At 32.3% G+C, this 6,203-nt stretch overlaps 1 long non-coding RNA gene across 1 annotated transcript; it reads right to left on the reverse strand.

Annotated features, from left to right (window-relative positions):
* Nucleotides 1-200: 200 nt before the first annotated feature.
* LOC141913069 (uncharacterized) lies at nucleotides 201-2,803 on the reverse strand. The gene is made up of 3 exons (XR_012620215.1): nucleotides 1,929-2,803; nucleotides 1,737-1,845; nucleotides 201-1,406 (listed from the first exon to the last, which is right to left on the reverse strand). It is a non-coding gene; the product is annotated as an uncharacterized LOC141913069 (long non-coding RNA).
* Nucleotides 2,804-6,203: the final 3,400 nt, after the last annotated feature.

Here is a 6,203-nt window from a genome sequence, read left to right on the forward strand (position 1 = left end):
TGTTTTCGATTTAGTTAAGGTTTATGGTTATTTGTTTTGTTCATTACAATAACTGAGTTGATAGAATGCTTTGAATAACAAAAGAAAAGATCTCGGGTTTTCGCTATACTTAGGGAAGGTTGTTCGATAAATGAAGAACCTTGTTGATAAATATTTGAAAAAATGCCTTTTCATGTAAATAGAATATTAATTTTTGTTTGTTTGTATTGTTGTTTATTCTATTTATTATTTATTGGTTTTTTTTATTTTTTAGAATTAATTTATGTACTTGTAGTTTGTAGTTATGTATTATTTATACTCCTCTATTTACAACTGCAGGCATTTTTTCACTGTAAAGTTCTGGGCCCATTTTAAGAAAGCGCTACTGATTCACCGCCACTCCTTAATAATCATTATACACCCGATTTGAAGCTAAGTGATTATTCACGAGAGCCATCTCGTGATATGGATTTACCCATTACAATAAAAGAAGTTCAATCAGCTATAAACAATGTTAAAACGTTACAAATTAGTCCTAGCCATAACTTTATGCCTTGTTATTCCTAGCTTTACCTCTCAAATGTAAATAATGGTCTCCTTTCAGAAGCTTTAGTTTTCAAATACGTAGGTATGATCATCAAACAGATTGATGGAGGCTTTAATCGAAATCTTTGTTTCAAATTTTTCAAAATTGGTTACCTTCGAAAATATCAATGCCATCAAATTTGTACATCTACAATTCAGCAAATAGTTAATATTTGTACATCAACACTGGTCTAACGTTATGTTCTATGTTTCCTAACTAAGTGATATCTACACGGACAAATAGCCACAGCTGACTATGTTTAACTATGGTAAGTTGGAAGATTAAACTCACAATTCATGTTGAAACTATATCTCAGTTTAGGAGTTAACTCAAGAGACCTACAAGTCAAAACTAGGCACTCAACACGACCATTTACCCCTAGTGACTAACTTGACTTATCTATTGACCAAGGATCAAAGACCAAAATTGTGCATTAATGGAGCTTAGCTTTTATTAGACTCACATTGCATAAACATTATCAAATAGTTTCCTCGAAAACACTATATTATCCATCAGACTGGTTTGAAAAAGGTGATAAGCAAAAAAATCAATACTTTACTACAGAAGTGCGCTATTGTTTATCGTGAATCAGTGTTTATGAGATAATCCATTAACTTTGTTGCTTGAATCAGTGTTTATAAGATTCACTATTGTCTCTGCTGCTCCTGATAAAATGTTTTATAGAAATCACCGATTGTAGAAGAATCCATCATTCAGTGATTAATCCGTCGCTGGCTCCTAAACTTCTCATTTGGGCTTCTGCAGTTTTCATCAGCAATGGGTCAATCAGTAATCGTTGTGGGTGTCTTCTTCAGACCATTATTTCCGGGATGTAGTTTGACTGAAACAAAGTGAAGAAAGCAAAACATTTTAGACAGATTTATCATAACTTACATGTCATTTCAAATTACAAGCCACCGTGTTTTTCACATAGTTAATATAGTTATTTCCAAAATCAGAATTAGGTTCATTGACGTCAATTGCCGATTTAAACCCCAATAAATAATTGCAGTAGTAGGACTATTTCATCAATGTTTAAGCTTGGAGTATTCGTTTGAAAAATTTAAGGTGTAAGTAAAGATAAAAGTTCTAAGATCAGCCATGTGGACAGGTAAATAGATTTCGATGATAATCAAATGATATTCATATGAGGCCTGAAATTTCTATATACCGGTAATTTCCATCTAATGAGTTTGATTCTTCTGTGGGTTGTTCAAATCCGTAGATTTCAGATGAGTAGTTGATTTTAAGCTGGTTTCTTTCTTATAGTTGAAACTTAGCTGCAATGAGTAAAGAAATATATCCTGTAATCACGACATTTAGAAATCATCGTAATAACTCCATGTACCGTATATCAAGTTACCTTTTATGATTGCTGGTTTCATCATCGACGAGGATCTCCTAAGTCGGTTGGTTTCTGTGCACTGTTCTCTAATCGGCAGATCTTTGATGAGTTGTTGACCTCAAGCTCTCGTTTGACTTTTCGAGTTGGTGTCCCTTACAAACCTACCACACCTGCCGGGAGCGAAACGGTGGTTTTTTTCAAAATCGGAAGTCGAAGTACAGATATAGTTGCGTGATCGGCGGTCGTTTTTACAGATCTTTTTTTCCTAAGTCCAAGAACATAATTGGTAATTCGGGGTTCCGGTTCATTCAAACAATCTTTTATTATGCCTAATTCTGATTTTGGAAATAACTATATTACACGGTTGAAGATAATTTTACAATATTTGGTCTTTTTTTATGTAACTAGTCCGAAAGTTTACAACGTTTAATAATTTTGTCTAACTTCAATTTTTTTGGTCGTTTTCACCGTTTAAATAGTCGAAGCACATATTAAGTGACTGATTGGGGTTAACTTTTTTTCTGCCTTATTTAATACATCAAGATTTTGGAAATAACTATATATTACAATATTTGGTCTTTTTTTCATATAACTAGTCCGAAAGTTTACAAGGTTGAATAATTTTATCTATTTTTTTTCTGCCTAATTTAATACATCGAGATTTTGGAAATAACTATATTTTACAATATTTGGTCTTTTTTTCATGTAACTAGTCCGAAAGTTTACAAGGTTGAATAATTTTATCTATTTTTTTCTGGCTTATTTAATACATCGAGATTTTGGAAATAACTATATTTTACAATATTTGGTCTTTTTCATGTAACTAGTCCGAAAGTTTACAAGGTTGAATAATTTTATCTATTTTTTTCTGCCTAATTTAAAACATCGAGATTTTGGAAATAACTATATTTTACAATATTTGGTCTTTTTTTCATGTAACTAGTCCGAAAGTTTACAAGGTTAAATAATTTTATCTATTTTTTTCTGCCTAATTTAAAACATCGAGATTTTGGAAATAACTATATTTTACAATATTTGGTCTTTTTTTCATGTAACTAGTCCGAAAGTTTACAAGGTTGAATAATTTTATCTATTTTTTTCTGCCTAATTTAAAACATCGAGATTTTGGAAATAACTATATTTTACAATATTTGGTCTTTTTTTCATGTAACTAGTCCGAAAGTTTACAAGGTGGGAGAATTTTGTCTAACTTTAATTTTTTTTGTCGTTTTCACCGTTTAAATTTGTCTAATTTTTCAAAGTTTATTGTAGTTTTTCTCGAGTATGTCTGAAATCGAAGTACATAATTGGGAAATTCGATTCCGGTTCATTCAAACTATCTTCCAATCAGTCTGAAACGGCAAGCTGAAGAAAAGAGCAGAACCTTTTGAGCAGAAAATCCTTTCGAATATCACTGATCATAATTATCATGTCAATTCATATATAAGATCAGCAATGTGGATCGTTATGTAGATTTTTATAATAGTCTTAAATGATATTTATAAAATTCAACTCATATAGTAATTCATCTATATTCTAAATATCTAAGCAATGGTTGATTATTTTTAGTTTAACAACAATTCAACTAAAGCATCTATAGTCATCTCTAGGAATACCAGAGTTACAACAAATTTAGTAATGCATAATCAATCTTATCAAATCGTTTTTGAACTGTTTTCTCTTCTATCTTCTTGAAATTCTTGATGTGTCTTTTATTGAAACCCAGGCCCATCATACAGTGCAAACCTGCTAGTAATATTGGCATATATATATTTCGATTGTCAGCTAAACCATGTTCGAATTAGCAAATTTACTTCATCGTCAGTTAATAAACTTAAGAGATGTTTTCTACCCACAGATGGTGACATCTGTACCCAGTAAATGGTATTCTAATCCATTTCATTAATTCTAAATATTGCTCCTAATATATACAATGATCTTGTAATTATGATAATGTAACTAACGGAAGAGTGAGTGCGCTGCCAGCATTGAGCACACTGATCCTATAAGTAACATGGTTCTACAGATTTAAGAAACCTTGAATCATTCCCACACCTCAACAAATCCAGAATTCTGCAAAGCCTTAAAGATTCAATAAATCCCACGCACAAGAGTCAGAGTTAAAACAGTTAAGCAGTACTCTTTATATATCAATACAGTTGTCTTATCAACCCCTATGGTTTAGATTTGAGCACTTTCACCATATATGAAGATGCTGAATTAGATACCTAATCAATTAGTTAATTGATAATGTCCTAGCTATAATTGAAATTGTCTCGGACAATATTTTATATGGGGCTTGAAATTTCTACACGAGAAGAATTTCAGATCCGGTACGAATTTGAATTAATCACTATTAGAACTGCTGATTTTGCATCAGAGCTTTTGATACCTAGCTTAACTAACCCAGAATTCCCCAAAACCTTACTGATTCAACAGATCCAACACACATGTGGCCCAGTTAGACGCAGATGACATTGCACGATACAGTCGTCTCATCCACTGCGCAATTTTGAATAAGTTTCACTTATATTCATTATATTGAATTGATTTTAATTGAATTCTAGGTATCTAAGCGAACCATTAATTAGTAATCATACTAGCTATATTTTAATAGTCAGTTGAACAATATTTATATGGAGCCTGAAAATCTACATGAGTAGAATTTCAGATGTGGTGAATTCGTCACTATTTGAATTCATCAGAAATTAAAGATAAAAAAGCATATTTTTAGTGGTAAATTAGAAATTCCCTTAGCCGAATGGCTATATAATCTTTATTTCCCTTATATAGTACACTGTGTATAAGGACCGAAAGACCTTGTTATGACCGGACCTCCCTGGTGCGGTGCGAGTCATGATGCTAGAAAATAGTTTGAAGGAGAGGGGTTAGTAAAAGAGAGCTATTAGCAAGAGGAATAAGACCTAAGTTTAGGATATCCTGTCAGAATAAGGCTTTCAATCTGACATACACAGTGAAATTGAAATATTCCCCCTTCCAAATCTAGGAATGTATTTGTGCACAGATTCGATCGGAAGTAAATCTGCGTTAAATGATTTTGGCAATATGTACCAAAACTAATACAGCTGTGTGAAGACACCATAGGTTCACTTAGATACAGATAAATAAATGTGCTTAGATACACATGTATCAGCTACATTTTAAATGTCCATGGAATTAGAAATAATTTCACATAACAATTGAATTAACCTTAATCGATCTAAGTAATACGTTAATGAGTAATTCATCTTAGATTCTAATTTTCAGTTAAACTATATCTAATATGCGTCACTTGACACACAGTATGGCTTTTAGATATTAATTGAATCAGTTAGGTTTGAGTAAATTTTGCCAATAATGAAAAGCATGGCTAGTCGTCGTAAGCGCGGCAGTTGGCGATACAGAACTGATCAGTCAATGAGACCGATTTACTTATAGATGTGCTCAAATATATTATATATTTCAGCTATATTTCTGATCAATAAATACTTGTGATATAAAAAGTTTTTGATCTAACATCAAATATTGAATTCATCTTAATTGTGAATATCTAAGCCATTTTTCCTGGCTGTATGCTAATTGTCAGTCAAACAACAATTATCATGCGTCGCCCAAAGCAAGACGCAGTGTTTCAGGAATGAATTAAATCAATTAAAGCTTTGGTTTATTCTGGATTTATCGAAGTGTTGCGACCAAATCACTGTTTCATAAAGACCTGTAGTCCATAGTTTTCCCCATATAACACCAGACCTCGATAGAGCCCTAGACACTATCTTATGAAATTCATAACTGTTATGTGTGAGGCAGCACACAGTATATATTGTAAAGTATGGCCTCAATCTCAATCTTAATAAATTTATCAATATATTATTTGTAAAGAAAAATCTATCAACCAACGATAAAGTTTAATTGATATATCTTTTAGTAAAAATTGTCCTATCTAGATCTTGATTGTCAGTTAAACAATAGTCATATGAGGCCTGAAATACCTACGGTATCTACTGACCAATCTACATTTTAATTATCAGACCAAAGAATATTTAAAGGACCTCACTCAATCATTTCGTCTAATATTGTAAATATTCAAGCAATCATTGCCTAGCTATATTTCAATTTACTACCGGCCATAGAGCCTCAATAAAGTAGTGCGGAGATGGTGAGCTTGACCAGCGCCTATGCATTCTACCCCAGATATGAAAAATCAACTTAGCTTTATGTATGTATGTTTTCCTGTTGCCATGCAGGATGAGCCATGCAAGACTGCCAGGTTCGGTTGCGACAGGTCTTTGCGAC

This window comes from Tubulanus polymorphus, chromosome 11, assembly GCF_964204645.1.
Source record: "Tubulanus polymorphus chromosome 11, tnTubPoly1.2, whole genome shotgun sequence".
Taxonomy (NCBI): Eukaryota; Metazoa; Nemertea; class Palaeonemertea; order Tubulaniformes; family Tubulanidae; genus Tubulanus; species Tubulanus polymorphus.